The sequence below is a fragment of the Oncorhynchus tshawytscha genome, linkage group LG25, assembly GCF_018296145.1.
Source record: "Oncorhynchus tshawytscha isolate Ot180627B linkage group LG25, Otsh_v2.0, whole genome shotgun sequence".
NCBI classification, from domain to species: domain Eukaryota; kingdom Metazoa; phylum Chordata; class Actinopteri; order Salmoniformes; family Salmonidae; genus Oncorhynchus; species Oncorhynchus tshawytscha.
The window spans coordinates 3,995,319-4,018,604 of record NC_056453.1 but is presented as its reverse complement, the minus strand read 5'-3'; the positions used below and the strand labels follow the sequence as shown (position 1 = coordinate 4,018,604).

General features: G+C 43.1%; 1 protein-coding gene across 2 annotated transcripts in view; it reads right to left on the bottom strand.

Moving 5' to 3' along the window:
- The window catches only part of LOC112224078 (netrin-3), a 144,427-nt gene extending 123,257 nt beyond the window's left edge, over positions 1-21,170 (bottom strand). For both annotated transcript variants that reach the window (XM_024387372.2, XM_024387373.2), the window contains exon 1: positions 20,903-21,170. The gene's annotated coding sequence lies outside the window, so the exon portion shown is untranslated. The remainder of the gene's footprint in view (positions 1-20,902) is intronic.
- Between the last annotated feature and the right edge of the window lie 2,116 nt (positions 21,171-23,286).

Here is a 23,286-nt window from a genome sequence, read left to right as displayed (position 1 = left end):
AAAAGATTGCACATTTGCTAGCAGAATGGAAGGAAGTGTTGTTGTTTTTTCGATCGCCCACGAATTCTCAGAAGGCAGCCCGCCCTCTGACCCCTTTTTCTCCACCTCCTCTTCACGCAAATCACGGAGATCTGGGCATGTTCCCGAGAAAACATTATATCGTTTGCGTCGGGCTCATCAGACTCGTTAAATGAAAAAAGGATTCAGCCAGTCTGTGGTGAGTAATCGCAGTCCTGATGTCCAGAAGATATTTTTGGTCATAAGAGACGGTAGCGGCAACATTATGCAAAAAATAAGTAAAAAAATAACTTATAAACAATGCAAATAAAAACACAATCGGATGGGGACATGTAAAACGTCTGCCTTCTTCTCCGGCACCATTTACACAAACGTCATTGTGCTTCCTTTCAAATCTTATCAAGAATATCCATATCCTTGCTTTAGGTCCTGAGCTACAGGCAGTTAGATTTGGGTGTCATTGTAGGTGAAAATTGAAAAAAAGGGATGGATCCTTAAAAGAAGTTTTAACTTTAGTTTTTGGTTTGGTTGGAGATGTGAATCAAACGTATAATTTAGCAACTTGGCAACAAGTTAATAGGCTATTTATTTACATTATTGAATTTGAAAGTGATATGGAAAGACAACCTAATATCAACATTTGAAGGAGATTAATCATTTGTGCCACTGACTTAGTTCAGTTTGTCTACAAATGAATAATTGACATGTTAGATTCACGTCTCCATCTCAAACAAGAATTCAAGTTAATAAAGACTAGGACTAAATCAAATCAAATGATGTTTTTTTGAGATGGAAATGTTAATCCAACATATTAATGATTAACTTGAAGATTACATTTGAAATCAACCAATGCTATAGGCCTACATCTATTGTCTATTTTTAATTGAACCTTGAGTTGAATTGAAACAATAACTGTTGATCACTTTGCAAATACTATATATGTCTAAATAGTATAATTTATGATATGACTTATAAAGTATGTTTCATTTGCTCTGTTAAACTTACCCTTTTGAATGATTTCAACAGCAACTGTGACTATATTTAGTTATTAAGAGATCTCTCAATAGTCAGTGACAAATATCAAAGCTGGGCTTGGTTAAAACCCTGGATGGGAGAACAAAGGATTGCTGTAGATAGATCAACACCCCAGTCGGAGAAGCTGCACAGCGTACTGTTTTCTTTCTGGTAGTGGATATAACGTTGAAGATCTGATGTTGTTTCAATGGTACAAGTTCAACATATTTTATACAAGGTTTGTATACGTTGAAAATTCGTTACAATTACGGAATCCTGTAGTTGAAATTCCACCCTCACAACAATATTGATGACGTTTTTCAAATCCAATGTATTTTCCACGTAGATTCCACATCACAATAGTTTAGAAAATGTAGTTGAAACAACGTTGATTCAACCAGTTTGTGCCCAGTGGGAAGATATGTACTGTATATGGCCAGGGGCCTTTCCTCCCTAATCAAAACAAAAGCCTGCTTCTACCTTGCACTACCTTGAACTTCAGTCGAGGAGGAAGGCAGACGGAGCAAGTTCAAATTAGTCGAAAAAGTCATGTTCTGTACCTTTTCGTTTTGAGAGGGTCCACAGCTAGCAACTCTCAGAACACTGGAGAAAGAGGGGCACTCTTTTCTGCTCAAGTGCTTAAGCCTTGACCATTTGGCCTCTCTTCTGACTGGAGGACTGTGTGTGGGTGCATGTGGTAAGAACGGAAAGAGGTGTTGAAGGACTCATCTTCATTTTAAGATTATTACCAGGAAAGTTAGAAAACAATTTTAATTTCTGTATTCTGACAGCTTTGTCTACGATTTATTTAGAATTTGCTCGCAAAAAAATGCATTCTTGTGAAAATATAAGAAAGTGGTTTACCTTTAATTCCCTTACAATGTTGTAGTTCTTTAAAACACCAAGCATTCAGATATAGAATTTCTATAGGCACTGCTAGTTTGTCCCCTTAGTTAGAATCACCCACTTTCTTAGCCAATCACATTTGAGCTAATCCCGCACCTCATTGCCCCTCCCCCTTTCTAGTCAGAGTGAGAATGTCTACAGTTTAGGAGAGTGTCCCTAATTTTTCCTACAGCTTGACTTGTTGAGTTTGCATTTCAAATACCAAACCACACACTACTGTATCTCCAGTTATTCATTAAGGAACCATTATATGCGGAATAAACCTGTTCTGAAGACATCTGTACCGGACAGACTTGTGGCGGCTGAACCATATCCATTGGCACTTACAGTACTGCCTGTTATTCATGATCCTCCCAGATCAAACCTTAGTATTTTTCATGGTCCGTTGAGCTAGATATCATCAGCTACCACAGCTCAAGATGTTACAGTGTCCAGGTATTGGTCACCACCCAACTCATCCCAGTCTTCTCTCCTTTGACGAAGACGAGCAGACAAGTCTCAAGACACAAAATGACACTTTCCTGATCATGGTGACCAGTTGGCAGAAGACTGGTTGCATCCTATCAGCGAGAGGTCTGAAGAACTCCGCCTCAGCACAGCTCTCATCTTTGACCTGATGCTACTTGAGGCCAAGCAGAAGCTCAAACAGATGGAGCAGTTCAAGGCTACACTTGCCAAACCACCCCACAGCCAGCTGAACCTCTAGTGCCACAGGCTCGTCCCAGCACATCCCGGAGGGCCAATGAAAATATACATGAAATGGATCTACCACGAGGAGAAGATCACCACCATTGGTCACCAAAGGGACGCCCATCCCGACCAAGTGGAGTCTGACCAGTCCTCACGTCCCCTTTCTCAAGCACCTTCTTGTTCATTGCCAGCTGTTGTGGCTCACCATCAGGGGGATGCTGCAGATTTACACCCTGCAGCATCACTCCACTCTCGCCAGCCTAAAGCACCTTCATCAGCATGAGCCCCTGACAACGCCCTCACCATCAGCATCAGAGTCGCCAGCCGCCCTGGTCTCTACTAACAAAGCTTACCCTGGGGGGAGCACCCCATAACCACCCCATAACTGTGCTCCACCCGACCCCAGCCATTCAGATCCAGTCTGCTCCGAGCATGGAGCTCAAGTTAGTAGTGGATCCTATTACACCTGCTCCTGGCATGGAGCCTCCGCCTTCTCCAGGGACAGAGGAGTTACCAGAGCCTGGTGTTCAAACCTACTTCAGCCATGTGTAACGCAGGTCAACTAATGTTGAATACTAATCGTTATTAGTGAGATTCTAGTAACCAATCATATTATACTATATTGCTGTATAATGTATGAGACTATAACACAATTGATATGGTAGGAGAAAATCCAAAGAAAAACCAACCGGAATTCTTTTTTTTGAGACCCCATGCTTTAACAATGGAACGCTATGGGTCCTATGCAATTCCACCTCCCAGATTGCAAATCCTATGGCTTCCACTAGAGGTCAACTGTCTTTGTTCAATGTCTCAGGCTTGTTTCTTCCAAAACGAGGAAGAAGTTTGAGTTTTGGTACTGGGAGTCACAGAGTTGGAAATCAGTCTGTAGGTGCGCGACGAAGAGGACGCGCACTAGCTAATTTTACTTTTCTATTGAACATACTACTTTCCGTATGCAATATTATAGTTTAATTACATTTTAGGTTACCTGAGGATTTAATAGAAACGTAGTTTGACTTGTTTAAACAAAGTTTAGCCGTAGCTTTTTGGATTCCTTTGTCTGCATGTTGAATTCAAATCGATGGCGCCAACTAAACAGACTTTTTGGATATAAAGAAGGATTTTATCTAACCAAACGACCATGCATGTTGTAGCTTGGACCCTTGGATTGCAAATCAGAGGAAGATTTTCAAAAAGTAAGTGATTATTTAATGGCTATTTGTGATTTTATGAAGTCTGTGCTGGTAGAAAAATATGTTGATGTGGCGTGCCATCCTCAAACAATCGCATGGCATGCTTTCGCTGTAAAGCCTATTGTAAATCGGACAATGCAGTTAGATTAACAAGACTTGAAGCTTTTAACCAATTTAAGACACTTGTATGTACCTAGATGTTAATATCCATAATTTGTACGATTATTTATTTGAATTGCGCGTCCTCCAATTTCATCAGAAATTGTCGACAGGTGTCCCGTTGGCGTGACGCATAGCCTTAAGTTGACAGCTATTACAAATCAGCTGTCAGAAGCTGCATGACGAGCAGGTTATTTTGAGCCAATCAAACTCAATATTCTCTTAGTCCCTCTCCTAACCTCACGTTATACACCAGTTGGCGCCAACATGCAAAAAAAAGAGAGCAAGAATGGAACGTGAAGAGGTACTGCCATTCCATGGAAGAAAAACTACGTTTCAAATCGTTGAGAAAAAGAGAGTATTGAATATTAACACTCAACTTATCTATACAAACGTGTTGTGAAGGGATTGAGGGAAAGATTGAAGCCAGGATTTTTTCTTTTTCTGTGAGTAAGGATTCAGTTTCCACCAAGGATGGCAAGCTGCCCAAACCCAGGACATCAATAAGAACATTTGCATGCAAAGATTTCTTATTCTTATCTCCAGTATTTATGCTGCAGTAGTTTATGTGTCGGGGGGCTAGGGTCAGTCTGTTATATTTGGAGTATTTCTCCTGTCTTATGAGGCACCTCACTCTGCCCTACTATGTCTTCAGTCTATAGCCACAGTATGCCCAGAGCATCTTAGCTATCAGTTCCCTGATCTCCTAGAGTCTTTACAGTCTCCTGCTATGCTAGGACCCCAGTTGTCTTTCCCAGTAGGCCCAGAACCTTCTTGAAGGGGTGGCCAGATGCCTATACTCTACGTTTCTGACAGGGTGGCCAGATACACTCAAGGACTGGGGTTTCCCTTGTCTGGCTCCTTTACACCTATGCCTCTCTGCCCTGGTAGATGAACACACACTAGTAGTCTTATGTCATCCCCTTGAAGTCTAGTGTTTTGTTTAGAGTTCATATTTACCCAGTATAAATGGGGGTGGCTTTTAATGAATAACTGGAGATAGAGTGTGTGTGTGTGTGGTTTGGTATTTGAAATACACACGCAACACGTCAAGCTGAGGTAAAACTTAGGGACACTCTTGTCAGCTGTACACATTCTCATGAGGCGATCTGACTCACTCTGACTAGAAAGGGGGAGAGGCACTGAGATACGGGAATAGCTAAGCCATGATAGGCTGAGATAATGTTTGAGTCTAGTTAATGGGACAAGCTAGGGGTGCATAGAGACGTTCTATATTGGAATGTATGGCCGTTTTTAATAAGGACCCATTATATCTGGAATAAACCTGTCTTAAAGACATCTGGATTTGTTCTTGCCGGACAGACCTGTGATGGCTGAACCACATCCACTGGCACTTACTGTCCGTTATTTATGCTGCTCACGGATCAGTTCTTAGGATTTTTCAGTTGGGAAATAAAGTAAAATATGATTTGCCTTTCTCGTGAACAGTGTTTGGATCAAGAAAGGCAACACAGAAATAAATAAACCTGTCACGACTTCCGCCAAAGTCGGTCCCTCTCCTTGTTCGGGCGGCGTCCGGTGGTCGACGTCACCGGCCTAGAAATCGTCGATCCACTTTTCATTTTCCATTTGTGTTGTCTTTGTTTTACACACCTGGTTTCAATTCCCCAATTACATGTTCATTCTTTAACCCTCTGTTTTCCCCATGGTTTTTGTGTGTGTTTGTTTTATGTATTTCAGTCCTTTTGTGTGGGCTTGGACTACTACATGTATTTGGTAATTTTGAGTAAAGTTACTTTTATTACTCATCTCTGCTGTCCTGAGCCTGACTCCTATGCACCAGCACACCCAGACATTTTACAAAACCAACTCTTTCACTTCCCAAACATTAAACAGTACTGAAGGCCAAATTGAAGTACGGAATGGAATCCTCTCAACTAGCCATCCAAGCATCTTCCAAAAGTCTTTAAAAAACCTGTAGACCTCACGTAAAAAAAAATACAATTCCATGTTATGAAAAATAGAGAGTAGGAATGGAACCAAGGTGGTTCATAAGTTATTTGGAGGGAGGGCCGGACGGAAACGTTGATCAATGGGACATGTCAGAGGGGGAAGTCTAAAGTGGGCACGCAGGTGGAAGTATTGGAGGCAACATCAAAGTCTGGCTGGCAGACCAGGCAGCCAGGGCAGGCCCAGAGGAGGAGAACTCTGATGGAATTATCATCTCATTAGTGTCTTTGTCCAGCTTCCCTCAGCACTGAGTCCATCAGAGAGAGGGAGAGGTAAGAGATAGGGTGAGAATAGAGAGAGGGCTGCAGTGACCATTACAGGGACAGACAGTGTGAGAGAGAGAGAGAGAGAGAGAGAGAGAGAGAGGGCAGAAAGGCAAAGGGGTACAAAGTGGGGTGCAAAGTGTCAGAATGATGGAGCAAAATAAATAACTGAAAGAGACAGAGAGGAGAATGATATGAGGGGGAAGTAAAGGAGATTAAATGAGGAAGTAGAGGGAGGGAGAGAAAAAAGGAGGGAGACCAATTCAGATGGAGGAGGACAGTATTGGTCTGGTGGCCTGTGAATGACTAAATATGGTGCAGTCAAAACACAGCTCTGCCGGGAGATTCTTACAGGGGTTTGATGCTCTCAAGCACGTCTGGCAAACAGAGACGGAACAGGCATGTCGCTGGTCTAATTCCACATCTACAGCTCCCTGAAAAGCACACTTAAAACCTCTTGAAACTAGGGGGCACTAATTTTCATTTTTGGAAAAATAACGTTTCCAAAGTAAACAGGCTATTTTGTCAGGACAAGATGCTAGAATATGCACATAATTGACAGCTTAGGATAGAAAACACTCTAAAGTTTCCAAAACAGTAAAAATATTGTCCGTGAGTATAACAGAACTGATATTGCAGGCGAAACCCAGATAAAAATCCAACCAGGAAGTGCCGCATTTTTTAAAACCACCTCATGCCAATGACTCCTTATATGGCTGTGAATGAGCTACGAATGAGCTTACGTTTTCCACGTTTTCCCGAAGGTGTCTACAGCATTGTGACGTCTTTTTAGGCATTTCCCTTGAAGAATGGCTGTAAGGGACGTATATGGCATGTGGTCACATGGCGTCTCCCGCAGAAAACCTTGCGTAAAATACTGAGGTAGCCATTTTTCCAATCGCTTCTTATGAGAAACCAACTGCCTCGACGGATATATTATCGAATATATTTGTTAAAAACACCTTGAGGATGGATCCTAAACAACGTTTGCCGTGTTTCTGTCGATATTATGTAGCTAATTTTGAAAAAAGTTTGCCGTTATAGTTGTAGCATTTTTCGGTCGATTTCTCAGCCAAGCATGGTGAAGAAACGGGAGCTTTTTCACCTACAAAAATAATATTTTTGGAAAAAAGGAACATTTGCTATCTAACTGGGAGTCTCCTGAGTGAAAGTATCCGAAGTTCTTCAAAGGTAAATGATTTCATTTGGTTGCTTTTCTTATTTTTGTGAAAATGTTGCCTGCTGCCAGCAGAGCCTAGCATAGCATTATGCCATGATAAACTTACACAAATGCTTGTCTAGCATTGGCTGTAACGCATATTTTGAAAATCTGAGATGACAGTGTGATTAACAAAAGGCTAAGCTTGTCTTTGAATATATTTCATTTGCGATATTCATGAATAGGAAAAGTTTCTAGGGGTATTTATGTCCGTTGCGTTATGCTAATGCGTTTGAAGCTATGATTACGCTCCCAGATACGGGTTTGCTCGTCGCAACTTTAAACACATAAACTGAACACTCCATACAAAAACAATAAACATAACGTGAATAACCGAAACCGAAAACAGTACCTTGTGGTGAAAAACACAGATACAGAAACAATCACCCACAAACAAACAGTGAATCCCAGGCTACCTAAGTATGACTCTCAATCAGAGACAACTAACGACACCTGCCTCTGATTGTGAACCATACTAGGCCGAACACAGAAAACTAACCTAGAAACACAAAACATAGAATGCCCACCCAACTCACGTCCTGACCAATTCAAACAAACAAATAACACAAATACTAGGCTCAGAACGTGACAGTACCCCCCTCCCAAGGTGCGGACTCCGGCCGCAAAACCTGAATCTATAAGGGAGGGTCTGGGTGGGCATCTGTCCGCGGTGGCGGCTCTGGCGCTGGACGTGGACCCCACTCCACCATAGTCTTACTCCGCCTCTGTTGTCTCCTAGGAACGGCGACCCTTGCCCCCGACCCTGACCTGGGAACCCTAAACAACAGGCCCACCGGACTGAGGGACACCTCTGGACTTAAGGGGTAGCTCAGGACTGTGGGGTAGCTCAGGACTGAGAGGTAACTCAGGACTGAGGGGTAGCTCAGGACTGATAGGTAGCTCAGGACTAAGGGGTAACTCAGGACTGAGGGGTAGCTCAGGACTGAGAGATAACTCAGGACTGAGGGGTAGCTCAGGACTGAGAGGCAGCTCAAGCTGGTTGATGACTCTGGCAGCTCCTGGCTGGCTGGCTGATGGCTCTGGCAGCTCCTGGCTAGCTGACGGCTCTGGCAGCTCCTGGCTGGCTGACGGCTCTGGCAGCTCCTGGCTGGCTGACGGCTCTGGCAGCTCCTGGCTGGCTGACGGCTCTGGCAGCTCCTGGCTGGCTGACGGCTCTGGCAGCTCCTGGCTGGCTGACGGCGCTGGCAGCTCCTGGCTGGCTGACGGCGCTGGCAGCTCCTGGCTGACTGACGGCTCTGGCAGCTCCTGGCTGGCTGACGGCTCTGGCAGCTCCTGGCTGGCGGGCGGCTCTGGCAGCTCCTGACTGGCGGGCTCTGGCAGCTCCTAACTTGATGGCGCTGGGCAGACGGGCGGTTTTAATAGTCACCGTGGGTACAACATTGGTTTACTTGCTAGTAAACTAGCTCACAGAATCAGCGTATACATCAATGTTGTTATCTGAGGCTATCCAGAACATATCCCAAACCACTGCTTTTAATCATGGCAAGGCGACCAGAAACATGATCGAATACAAACAGTGTAGCTATTCCCTCCGCAAGGCAATCAAACAAGCTAAGCATCAGTATAGAGACAAAGTAGAGTCACAATTCAACGGCTCAGACACGAGACGTTTGTGGCAGGGTCTACAGTCAATCACAGATTACAAAAAGAAAACCAGCCCCATAGCGGACACCGATGTCTTGCTCCCAGACAAACTAAACAACTTCTTTGCTCGCTTTGAGGACAATACAGTGCCACTGACACGGTGTTAACCCTCGCAAGGCTGCCAGCCCAGATGGCATCCCTAGCCGCATCCTAAGAGCATGCGCAGACCAGCTGGCTGGTGTGTTTACGGACATATTCAATCAATCCCTATCCCAGTTTGCTGTTCCCACAGGCTTCAAGAGGGCCACCATTGTTCCTGTTCCGAAGAAAGCTAAGGTAACTGAGCTAAACGACTATCACCCCGTAGCACTCACTTCCATCATCATGAAGTGCTTTTGAGAGACTAGTCAAGGATCATATCACCTCCACCCTACCTGACACCCTAGAGCCACTCCAATTTGCTTACCACCCCAATAGGCCCACAGACGACACCATCACACTGCACACTGGCCTAACCCATCTGGACAAGAGGAATACCTATGTTAGAATGCTGTTCACCGATTACAGCTCAGCATTTAGCACCATAGTACCCTCCAAACTCGTCATTAAGCTCGATACCCTGGGTCTCGACCCCGCCCTGTGCAACTGGATCCTGGACTTTGAGGGGCCGCCCCCAGGTTGTGAGGGTAGGAAACAACATCTCCACCCCGCTGATCCTCAACACTGGGGCCCCACAAGGGTGCGTTCTCAACCCTCTCCTGAACTACCTGTTCACCCATGACTGCGTGGCCATGCACTTCTCCAACTCAATCATCATGTTTGCAGACGACTCTACAGCGGTAGGCTTGATTAACAACAATGAAGAGACAGCCTACAGGGAGGAGGTGAGGGCCCTCTGAGTGTGGTGTCAGGAAATAACCTCACACTCAACGTCAACTAAACAAAGGAGATGATCGTGGACTTCAAGAAACAGCAGAGGGAACACCCCCCCATCCACATCGATGGAACAGTAGTGGAGACGGTTGAAAGTTTTAAGTTCCTCGGCGTACACATCACAGACAAACTGAAATGGTCCACCCACACAGACAGCGTGGTGAAGAAGGCGCAATAGCGTCTCTTCAACCTCAGGAGGCTGAAGATATTTGGCTTGTCACCACAAACACAGATGCACAATCGAGAGCATCCTGTCTGGCTGTATCACCGCCTGGTACGGCAACTGCTCCGCCCACAAACGTAAGGCTTTCCAGAATGTAGTGAGGTCTGCACAACACATCATCAGGGGCAAACTACCTGCCCTCCAGGACACTTACAGCACTCGATGTCACAGGAAGGCCAAAAAGATCATCAAGCCACTGCCTGTTAACCACGCTATCATCCAGAAGGCGAGGTCAGTACAGGTGCATCAAAGTGGGGACTGAGAGACAGAAAAACAGCTTCTATCTCAAGGCCATCAGACTGTTAAACAGCCATCACTAACATTGAGTGGCTGCTGCCAACATACTCACTCAAATCTCTTGCCTCTTTAATAATTAAAAATTGGATGTAATAAATGTATCACTAGTCACTTTAAACAAAGCCACTTTATATAATGTTTACATACCCTACATTACTCATCTCATGTGTATATACTGTACTCTATACCATCTACTGCATCTTGCCTATGCCGTTCGGCCATCACTCATCCATATATTTATATGTACATATTCTTATTTATTCCTTTACACTTGTGTGTATAAGGTAGCTGTTGTGAAATTGTTAGATTACTTGTTAGATATTACTGCACGGTCAGAACTAGAAGCACAAGCATTTCACTACACTCGCATTAACATCTGCTAACCAAATTTGTTTTTATGTCCTTGAGTGGCCCAGCCAGAGCCCAGACATGAACCCGATCAAACATCGCTGGAGAGACCTGAAAATAGCTGTGCAGCAACGCTCCCCATCCACCCTTATAGAGCTTGAGAGCATCTGTAGAGTAGAATGGGAGAAACTCCCCAAATACAGGTGTGCCAAGCTTGTAGCGTCATACCCAAATGACTCAATGCCGTTATCGCTGCCAAAGGTGCTTCAACAAAGTACTAAGGTAAGGGTCTGAATACTTATGCAAATGTATATATATATATATATATATGTTTTATTTATATATAAGCAAAAATGTTTGGGGTATACCTCATTGTGGGGTATTGTGTAGATTGGTGAGAAAAAAATGATTTAATCCATTTTAGAATAAGCCTGTAATGTGACAAAATGTGGAAAAAGTCACGGTGTCTGAATACTTTCAGAATGCACTGTACTGTAAATATATTTTAAACTCAGGTTCCCTTTATCTAATATCAGGTTTTGGTTGAAGATATGATAACATTCAGTTTAAAAAAGAAAGGGGGAAAACACTTTTCACAGCACTGTAGGTATCTGCCTCCTTGTACCTGTGCACATCGACTCGGCACTGGTACCCCTGTATATAGACTCATTTACCTTGTACCTGTGCACATCGACTCGGCACTGGTACCCCTGTATATAGATACATTTTCATTACTGTGTATTTATTATTGCATGTTTTTCTTTCTCTGTTATTTCAACATGTTCTTTCTCTGTGCATTGTTGGGAAGGACCCGTAAGTAAGCATTTCACTGTTAGTCTACACTTGTTTACGAAGCATGTGACTAATAACATTTGATTTGGTTTAAGTGAGCGAGGAATATGGTGGTCCCGGTTGAGAGATTACGGGGAAAGTTTTTTTCAGCTCTGCCATTTTACCATGAGATCATCCCATGTTGAGTTGTATCTCTTTCAAGCTTGGCTACCCTGGCAGACTACACGGATTAGGAAAATGAGAGGTGCTGAGAGGCTTAATTTGGCTTGGGCGTAATGGACCGGGGAAGGAGAACTAGAGGGACAGCTGAGCCACCTCGTAGCCAGTCAGAGGCTCCCATGCTGGGGCAGTGTGCTGGGAAGGTGGCCCCCTCACCATGAGGCTGAATGGAGCTCCTTGGGGATCCTCCACTCAGATGACCCTGGGAGGAGGACCTGTGCCCCACTGGCTATCTGTCACAGTGCCCAGTGTACAGTAATCCCTGATTGGTCTGTTAGAAGTTGTGGCAACTGTGGAGGACTTTTAAATTGGTGAACAAGAGGGCTCTGTGCACCGTCTATCATGGTTCAGAGTCATCACCCCACAAACACACACACACACACACACACACACTGGGTAACAAAACGTGACTGACAGTCCACAAGTAAAAGGGTACTAGTGGCAGAAACCAGATCCAATAATGGAGGGGTGTGTAACCTAGTGGTTAGAGCATTGGGCCGGTAACCGAAAGTTGCTGGATCGAATCCCTGAGCTGACAAGGTGAAATCTGTCGTTCTGCCCCTGAAAAAGGCAGTTAACTCACTGTTCCCCGGCAGGCCTTCATTGTAAATAAGAATTTGTTCTGAACTGACTTGCCTAGTTAAATAAAGGTTAAATAAAGAAAGAAAATGAGGGGGTCTCAGTGTGGCTCTCTGGTATTCATTAGCAGTGAATGAGAGCGAGAGGGGGAGGCAAAAGGGGTCAACTCTCACAGCGAGGGTATCATTAGCAGGGGCATCACTGACAAATTCAGAAAAGCCTTGAGTCTGCTCTGAATCTGAGGGACCCCCCCTCCCCACTGTCCCCCAGCCCTGGACTACAGCTCAGACACACAATGTGCCACTGAAGGTGGGTTTCAGGGGCAGCGATCCGTTTCTTTCTTTCTCGCCGTCCTTCTCATCATTCTGAGAGAGCAAGAACGCCCAGGAGAGGAATGCAGCCACTGCGGCCCAGCCTGCTCTCCAGGCCAGCAGTTGTAAAACAACAGAACCTGATCCAGAACTACTAAGAGGAGAGAGGAAAGGAGAGGAGGCAGAACCTCAGGTCAGGCCACTTCTCATAGATCCAGACAGGAAGCTGTACTAAACTTAGGGTTCTCTGTGTTACACGCCACTACAAAGGGAGGCAAAACTGCTGATATCACATGTTTGGGGTATTTTCTGTTCATTAGATATTTCTGTAAATTCAGTGTTTTTGGTCTGTGAGTAACAGTCTGTGGAGTGCAGGAGGAGGGTTTGAAGGGGAAGGGGAAGGATATGAGACCGCGAGTGTGGCACAATGTCAACTCACGTGTCAAACATTAGGGGGCAAAGAGGGGGAGGTTGGGTTAGACAACACAACTGACCTTAGATCAGTGTCAGGGAAATGTCATCCTACTCTCAACAGACTCCCACCAACACACACTAGTCTAAAGTGGTTACCTCCTTGGAGCTTATTGAGATTGGATGAGTGAGTGGGTGAGTGATAGGGAGAGTTAGAGAGAGAGGGAGAGAGAGAGAGAGAGATAGAGCGTGAGAGAGAGCGTGAGGGAGAGAGAGAGAGAGCGTGAGGGAGAGAGAGAGAGCATGAGGGAGAGCGAGAGAGAGCGTGAGAGAGAGAGTGAGAGTGTGAGAGAGAGAGAGAGAGAGAGAGAGAGAGAGAGAGAGAGAGAGAGAGAGAGAGAGAGAGAGAGAGAATGAGAGAGAGAATGAGAGAGAGAATGAGAGAGAGAGAGAGAGAGAGAATAAGAGAGAGAGAATAAGAGAGAGAGAGAGAGAGAGAGAAAGAGAGAGAATGAGAGAGAGAGAGAGAGAGAGAGAGAAAGAGAGAGAGAGAGAGAATTGAATATTGCCAGTCCAAACTTAAAAATGTTGCCAATAGGCCTACAAATCCCCCCCATCTGGGTTTGAGGACATGCAGATTTCAACATGGAGTCTGGGCAAGAACAAGGGCTTAAGCTCATCCCTGAGTTTCATAGAACACATACCTTTATGCTTTATACGGGAATCCTGGAGAAATGTTCCTTCGTTAATGAGGAGATAGAGGCTTGTTCATTTCATAACGTAGTGGCGGTTTAGACTTTGCCAAAATAAATTATAGCCAGTGTCAAAGTGTGATCCACTTTTATATAAAGTTAACATACTGTATTTCCAGTGAAGTCAAGTACTTAAGTAAAAAATACTTTAAAGTACTACTTAAGTCGTTTTTTGGGGTATCTGTACTTTACTTTACTATTTCTATTTTGTGCTACTTTTACTTCACTACATTCCGAAATAAAATAATGTATTTTTTACTCCATAAATTTTCCCTGACACCCAAAAGTACATTTTGAATTCTTAGCAAGACTAGAAAATGTTCCAATTCAAGCACTTCTCAAGAGAACATCCCTGGTTATCCTTACTGCCTCTGATCTGGCGGACTCACTAAACACAAATGCTTCATTTGTAAATGATGTCTGAGCGTTGGTGTGCCCCTGGCTTTTCATTTAAAAAAAGAAAATGGCGCCATCTGGTTTCCTTAATATAAGGAATTTGAAATGATTTGTACTTTTCCTTTTGATACTTAAGTATATTTGAACAATTACATTTACTTTTGATACTTAAGTATAAAATCAAATACTTTTAGACTTCACTTCAGTAGTATTTTACTGGGTGACTCACTTTTACTTGAGACATTTTCTATTAAGGTATCTTTACTTTTACTCAAGTAGTATTTTGCTGGGTGACACTTTGACTTCAGACGTTTTCTATTAAGGTATCATAAATTTAGTATGACAATTGGGTACTTTTTTCATTACTGTGTATTTCCCCCTATATGTGTACTCAATTGGGACTGATGACACCCACTGCTGTGTGAGACTTCAGAGAGAAGACAAAATACTTCCCGTCTGGATCTTCTAAATGAAGATCTCACAATATCGAGACATCAGTGACGACTTAATGTAAGGCATATAGGCCTATTCCAGAGAGGGGTGTCGAGGTGTGTGCTTCAAAGCCCTTTGATGCCTGGCTCTGTGGTAGGCAGGCTTGCGGTTTCTCCCCGAGCCCTCCGACAGGAAAACTGCTTTTCCATTGCACAAGAGACTTCTCACAGCCAGAAGCTAGCTGGGCCACTTTGAACTGTCGGGGGGAAACCACAAATCATTTTTATTAAGAGTTCAAAATGCTATTAGCGTTCGCACACATGTACACGCACAAACACATAGGCTCACCACACCCAATCACACGAACACATGCGCTCTCACTCACACACATGGAGACCCATACATTATCAGGGGTACCAGGGCTTTAGAAGGCGAGGGCTGAATCATCGGACAACCCAGCCTTCCCCTTGTCTCTTCTCCTCCCTCTCCACCTCCTGCTCCTCGTCCCAATTTCTCCCTCCCTTTCCTCACAAGGCTCGATGGTGAAGTCCATTTTTCAGGCTGGAGCAGGGTAATGGTACACTGCAGAGCATGGCTGGGAGGCGAAAGAGTGGCCCTAGGGCCTCCCAGTCCATCAAGCTGGTCTGCTCCATGTTACCATGGCAGCCCCCAGGGCCAGAGGAGAAGAGAAGATATGAGGGAAGTATTGGATTAATTCGGATAGAACTAAAACACCTGCATGTGTACACTAGTGGCATTTCCTTTATCGATAGTTGAGATAAAACAACTGTTAAACCTTAAAATGGTTTAGATAGCACCCTGAGAACAAACACACACATGCACAGACCTCACACACACACATCCTTCTGCATCTGGAGGAAATGTGTGCGGTTGACAAATGCGGACTTGGCAGGGCATGGGGAGTGATGGGATGGCGCTTTGCTATCTCGGCATCATCCCAAGGGAAAGGGCGCGCGAGTTGTCACACTGACGAATAATTGAGCTTTGGAATCTTGGCCCGGGATCATCCTATGGGATGGGGAGCGAGGCTTCACACTGACGAGCAGAAGTTAAAACAGGGAAATCCAGCTGGCACTGACACACACCCCTCCAGACTGAAAAGCAGGGCTGTGACGTAATGGGACGTGTAACGGGCGGTTATGGATGAAGACCGTCATTTTTCTTTAGGATATAAATACGCTGCATTCGGAAAGTTCTCAGACCCCTTGACTTTTCCCACATTTTGTTACGTTACAGCCTTATTCTAAGATGGATTCAATATTTTTTTTTCTTCATCAATCTACACACAATACCCCACAATGACAAAGCGAAAACAGTTTTTTATTTATTTTTGAAAATGTATTACAAATGAAAAACAGAAATATCTTATTTCCATAAGTATTCCAACCCTTTGCTATGAGACTCTAAATGTAGGCTCACGTGCATCCTGTTTCCATTGATCATGCTTGAGATTGTTCTACAACTTGATTGGAGTCCACCTGTGGTTCAATTGATTGGACATGGCACACACCTGTCTATATAAGGTCCCATAGTTGACAGTGCATGTCAGAGCAAAAAAGAAAGACATGAGGTTGAAAGAATTGTCATTAGAGCTCAGATACAGGATTGTGTCGATACACAGATCTGGGAAAAGGTACAAAAACATGTCTGCAACATCGAAGGTCCCCAAGAACACGGTGGCCTAGATCAGAAGAAGAAGAAGTTTGGAACCATCAAGACTCCACCTACAGCTGGCCCATCGGCCAAACTGAGCAATCAGGGGAGAAGGGTCAGGGAGGTGACCAAGAACCCAATGGTCACTTTGACAGATGTCCAGAGTTCGTCTGTAGAGATGGGAGAACCTTACAGAAGGACAACCATCTCTGCAGCACTCCACCAATCAAGCCTTTATGTTACAGTGGCCAGACAGAAGCCAGTCCTCAGTAAAAGGCACATGACAGCCCACTTGGAGTTTGCCAAAAGGCACCTAAAGACTCTCAGACCATGAGAAACAAGATTCTCTGGTCTGATGAAACTGAGATTGAACTCTTTGGCCTGAATGCCAGGCGTCACGTCGGGAGGAAACCTGGCACCATCCATATGGTGAAGCAGGTTGGTGGCTGCATCATGCTGTGGGGGTGTTTTTCAGCGGCAGGGACTGGGAGACGAGTCAGAATCGAGGGAAAGATGAACGGAGCAAAGTACAGAGAGATCCTTGATGAAAACCTGCTCCAAAGCGCTCAGGACTTCAGACTGGGGAGAAAGTTCACCATCCAACAGGACAACTACCCTAAACACACAGCCAAGACAATGCTCATGTTTCTTGGCACAGGCAAGCCTCTTCTTCATATTGGTATCCTTTAGTAGTGGGTTCTTTGCATCAATTCAACCATGAATACCTGATTCATGCAGTCTCCTCTGAACAGTTGATGTTGACATGTGTCTGTTACTTGACCTCTTTGAAGTATTTATTTGGGCTTCAATTTCTGAGGCTGGTAACTTTATTGAACTTCTCCTCTGCAGCAGAGGTAACTCTGGGTCTTTCCTTCCTGTGGTGGGCCTCATGAGAGCCAGTTTCATCATAGTGCGTGATGGTTTTCGCAACTGCACTTTAAGAATCTTTCAAAGTTCTTGAAATGTTCTTCATTGACTGACTTTCATATCTTAAAGTAATGATGGCCTGTGATTTCTCTTTGCTTATTGGAGCTGTTCTTGCCATAATATGGACTTGGTCTTTTACCAAAGAGGGCTATCTTCTGTATGACCCCTCTACCTTGTCACAACACAACTGATTTCTTCAAACGCATTAAGAAGGAAAGAAATTCCACAAATAAACCTTTAACAAGGCACACCTGTTAATTGAAATGCATTCCAGTTGACTACCTCATGAAGCTGGTTGAGAGAATGCCAAGTGTGGGCAAAGCTGTCATCAAGATAAAGAATGGCTACTTTGAAGAATCTCAAATATAAAATATATTTTGATTTGTTACTTTTTTGGTTGCTATATGATTCCATATGTGTTATTTCATAGTTTTGATGTCTTCGCAGTTATTCTACAATGTAGAAAATAGTAAAAATAAAGAAACCCTGGAATGAGTAGGTGTGCCCAAACTTTTGACTGGTACTGTATATTTCCATTCATTTTTCAACTGTTACCATGGGACCTTCAGACGAATCATGTTGGCTTCCTAGAGCAAAACAACCGATATGATCGTGTTCGTGAGAGCCTCATCGGTTCATAGAGGGGTCATAATGGTTTATAGGCCAAACCGTTCGTACGCTACAGATGATTTTGAGAGAAACCCCCTTTTTGGGATATCTCATGGTCTGACAAACACCACTCTGTCACTTTTCACCGCAGATGCAGAAGTTCAACATAGGCGGATGCTGCGGATGAGACTCATCCAAATAAATAAAGAATCATACCTCTAGCTTAAACTGACAGATTTTTATGGGGATTTTTTGATTATGCTAATTAGATTTCCGAGGGTGCTCGGAATTTCGGATTAAGAAGCATATCCATTTAAAAAAAGAGTACAAATAGAATTGGGACCTCCCCTTTTTGACCCCCCCTCCTTCTGAGGCCTAGTGAAACGCTACTTTTGAAGGCCTATGTCAAACCATTAGGTAGCCATAGCATAAAAACACTGCAGTAGATTTGAGAACGACATTGGCATTCAAATCAAATCAAATATGTTTGGTCACATACACATATTTAGCAGATGTTATTGCAGGGGCAGCGAAATGATTGTGTTCCTAGCTCCATCAGTGCAGTAGTATCTAACAATGCAGTAATATCTAACAATGATTCACAACAATACACAGACATCTAAAAGTAAAACAATGTAATTAAGAAATATATAAATATTAGATCGAGCAATGTCGGAGTGGCATTGACTAAAACACAGTGGAATAGAATACAGTATATTCATATGAAATTAGTAAAACAGTATGTAAACATTATTTAAACATTATTAAAGTGACTCATGTTCCATTATTAAAGCGGCAAGTGATTCCAAAGTCTATGTATATAGATACAGTGTTGCTACCCGGGTGGAAGCCGGCTAGTGTTGGCTATTTAACAGTATGATAGACTTAATAGCCTTAACATAGAAGCTGTTTATATTGGTAAGGCCATAATTGATTCATGAATGAAAATGTTCAGATATGAATCAAATGAATCTGCGATACTGTTCTTCCATAGAAGGTCAAAGTTCAGTCCAGTGTGTGGGACTCAGTTTAACACTCCAATCAGCTTGTTTAATTTGTTAAGGATTACAAATATGTATTTCTGCAAACCAACAGCTGTCTCAGGCCCACCGAAATAAGAGAAAAACAAGAGGGGAAAAAGAACCAGCAGCACTCCTTTCCCCCTGTTCAAACCAGAGAAGAAAAATATATTGGACGTGTTGATTTTACTCGTTCAGGTGGACGGAGCCAAGAGTCCCGAGGAATCCTGCCTTTCAAAGCAAAGAGAAAATGATCTGCTTACGTTACGGCAACACACACACACACTCCCAGAAGATACGGCCACACACACACACCACCAGAAGGAGTTTATAAACCTGCTGGAGTAAGTTCCTGTGGATTAGTTTACACAACCGTGTGCCTGAGCCCTGGTGGCTCCTGGCGCAGTCTTTGGCTGTGTGTTATTGATGGATCATAACATGATGCAATTAAAAGACCGTGGTTAATTTATAAACCGATGAAATTACGGATATTCTCTGTGAATAAGTGCTGATGTTGCATTCGACAAAGAAAATCTAGGTAATAATTGTACCACATTTAAAACCATAGCAATGTTTTCTTGATCTGAGTGAACAAATAAAGGTTGCATCAACAACATCATCTTTCAGGACAGCTTCCAGCAACATTCCAGGAGAATGAGGATAAGTGGGTGAAGTGGTTGACACTAATCTCTAATAGAGGCACACTTTAGCTCAATTCAAGCATTTAATATAAGGAATCTATTGCAGTTGTGGTGTACCTTTCTCCCAGCAGCTTGTCTGCGTTTTACTACTAATCCGTCATATGCAGGCTATATGATTTGTGCATTGATAAAAAGTTAGGCCTCCGAATTATAATTGCAAGGTGATTTTGTTTCATAGGACTCATGCTCAGTGCCATATCAGCCAAATAAAGCTTGTCAAGACAAGACAACTTGCCAAGTAATTTCCTGATTATTTTTTAATATGCATTACTATTTTCTAAGATACTTGGATTCATATATATATATATATAATAATCTCATAAGCAATCTTCAATTCTGACTTGATCTCAACCAGAAGCGGGAACAAATCAATATTATCCTTCAATTCCTTTCACTAGCATTCGGATCGGGTTTACACTTGTTGGTATCAGCATTTAGATTTGAAAATATAACTTCCCAATCTTTCATAGGCTTAAATGCGTTTGTCTATACCTACGCAGTGTTGTAAAGGGAAAACATCAGAATTGACAAACGCATTGGGAGACTTGGCATATGGTGTACAGTCGAATGCGGGATCCGAGAAGTGCTGCTTGGTTTGGCATCTCTACTTGGCCTACATCGGAGAGCTATTAAAACACATGGACTCCATAGCCTACTTATTGTAACCTATATTGCTTAGGCTGCTTTTCTTGCTCTTTCCTCGGACCCACCCGGCAGCTGTAAACCGAGGAGAGTTCACACGGCGCGCTAGATCGCCCGCATCCACGTTCTTTCCTCGCCCACCTGTCCTCCGTGCCTTTCCATTTCAGTGCGTCCAGAGGTTCTCTCAGAGAATGTAATATTACTACACTATACTATTATGACTATAAACAACAATAATATTAACAGTAATCCGTTTTTATCTGAACAAATTATAGGCTGGCTGTTGCGCCATCATTTCAAGCTAATAACGATACCTTAATAATAACTAGAAATCGTACTGCAAGAATGAAATAATGTTACTTGAATTCACTCAATACTTGAGTTCTTATAAATATTATGTCGCCAACTGCGTAATTAACAGTGCTTTACGCATAGTGACTCAGCCTTATAATATATCAGAAGAAAGAAAAAATCCCAAAGCGAGCTAAATAATAGAGCATGTGAAGACAGACAAACATTATGGTTACTGGAAATGACTGAAATTGACTTCATAAACTCACCTGTTAAATGCGTAAAATTGACACTATCAAACTTACCGAAGACCGGTGTATTGGCGAATCTTAAAACGACAACACGGTGCACTGATTGAGGTCCAAAACAATATAAAAAAAATGCGCATCTGTTGGAAGAAAATATAAACTTCCCAAACACAATTGACGAGTCCGGTCTGCCCAGTCTCGAGCGTTCTGCGGAGGTAGGCTACATTATAGAAAGCCGTTAAGAAACAGAGGCTCTTCTCTACTGTCCAAATAGCGAGCGACAGATATAATGAGCAAGTACACAGTACAGGGGTGCGACACTGCACTCGCCCGCGCCGTTCAGACAAAGTGAAAAGAGACCAATGCACCCATAGTGTTAGGCTACTCCCCATTAAAATCAATTGCAGATTTTCTCACCCTTGCGCGCAAGAGCGTCTGGCGACCACAAAGAGCGAGAGAGAGAGAGAGAGTAAATCATTTTGAAATAATAAGGCAACTTGTTCTTTGCCTCAACATAACGTGTAGTGGGCTAAATAACACAACGAAGAGCTATATCTAAACGAAACAACGTGTATAGTTTTACAACCAGCAAATACTGCAGGTCTACCTCAGATGCTTTACTAGTTGTGCTACTGTGAGGATGCTAAAAGGAACGCCAACACAGCCACATAATAGGACATGAGTATTATGACATTCAAGGGAACAGGGAACCTTATTAAATAAACGGGTATTATATATTGTTTTCTGCGACGGTCTTTGGTTGATGATCCAAGAACAGACCTATTGTGAAAACTTTCAGATATTAGAGGCATTTTCTATAGGCCTATTCCAGATCGGTCCCTTCAGGCCCACAATGTCTCACTATGACTAGGGGTAAGAATAACTGCAATCCATCAATAAAGACCCCCTCTAGGTCATCCATTACTCCTCGTGGTTAATGTGTTAATAGGCCATATATTATGTGGCATAAACTTTGTCAGCGAGAGTACGCGTTCATTATTTCATTAAAAACCGGGTTGGTTTTAACCGCGCACAATTGCGTGTTTGGTTTCATTCTAAACCGTTCATTTTCACCGCACACATAATATTCCGCCAGGTGTGTTATTGCAGGTGTACTGTAGCAATGAATAATTACACACACCGTTATTTTGTGGGCCTGCACCCCATGTGGTTCGTTCGAATCCTTAGCGTGTCCTAACTCCATTGTAAAAGGATCAACATTCCTACTGTATTTAATGTACCATCCACTGGGTGTAACAGTATTAGGTATACCACTGATCCATTTGTTCCTTTTTAACTAATTGAACTGAAAAATCTTTTAATTTTCTTAACCCAGAAAAAAATCGTACATTATAAACGTTTGAACATGAGTTAAAGAGATAGCTCTGTGTATCTGTGTGTGGTGTGTATCCATCAGTCTGTTTGTCTGTCTGGTGTAAAGGGTTAAATCAGAGAGTGGAATCCATGAATCCTTGATCCATAATACACCTGCCACCCACTTCTGATGTATGAGCCTTAGGTCTACCTCTAGACAGCTTCTCACACAGAGAGGAGAAGCTCAATGGGCAACAGAAAATATTCACCTTGATAGTAAAGAACACAGAGAGAGAATTATGTTCACACTTTTGTCCTGAATGACACAAAAACAGTGGAATAGAGTACAGTGGGCAGGTTGAGAGGGGTGGAGGAGAAGTAAATAAATAAATACAGAGGGCAGAAAAAGTGTATCTTCTTTCCTGTTTTTCTTGCCCCACAGAGACGTTTAAACCAGTCTCATCTCCCTCCCTTCCCCTGCTCTCCTGAGCCCTATCTTTTCTTCTCGGGGTGAGAGGCTCATAGTTAACAACTATAGGTGAATGCATGAATAACCTCCATTCTATTTAAGCAATATTGACCATAAACCACAACCCCTTGGGGTGCCTTATTACTATTATAAACAGGCTACCAACATAAATAGAACAGGAAACAAGTATATTTACGTCATACCCATCGTGCATTGTTTGATTTTCACATGGCTGAAATGCTGTTTCAGCCAATCAACATCCAGGACTATTGTAGGGCTGGGCGATATATCAAATTGACTTGATTAATTAAAATGTATGTTTTAGCGCAATATTCCAAATGCTTAAATGCAATAATCTTTTTTTTTTTAATTATTAGTGTTTACAGTAAATCCGCTTGTTCTCATGTTGTCTTTTTGGTCTCGTCTCCTTCACTCCTTCTGTGCTGTGTACACCTTCCCATTTACACATGGCCAAGCCCCTCCCCTGCCACTCAAAACAACAAAGATGAGAGATCACTTCTTCCTTTCTGACAAGTGGTTTCAACTCGCTATTTCAGGTTTGGTCCGGCAGAATCGGTCATATGGACACCGAAAACACAATTATTTTACTGTAATAGAAGAGAAATGAACTTTTCTGACGATACCCTTTTCATGTCTC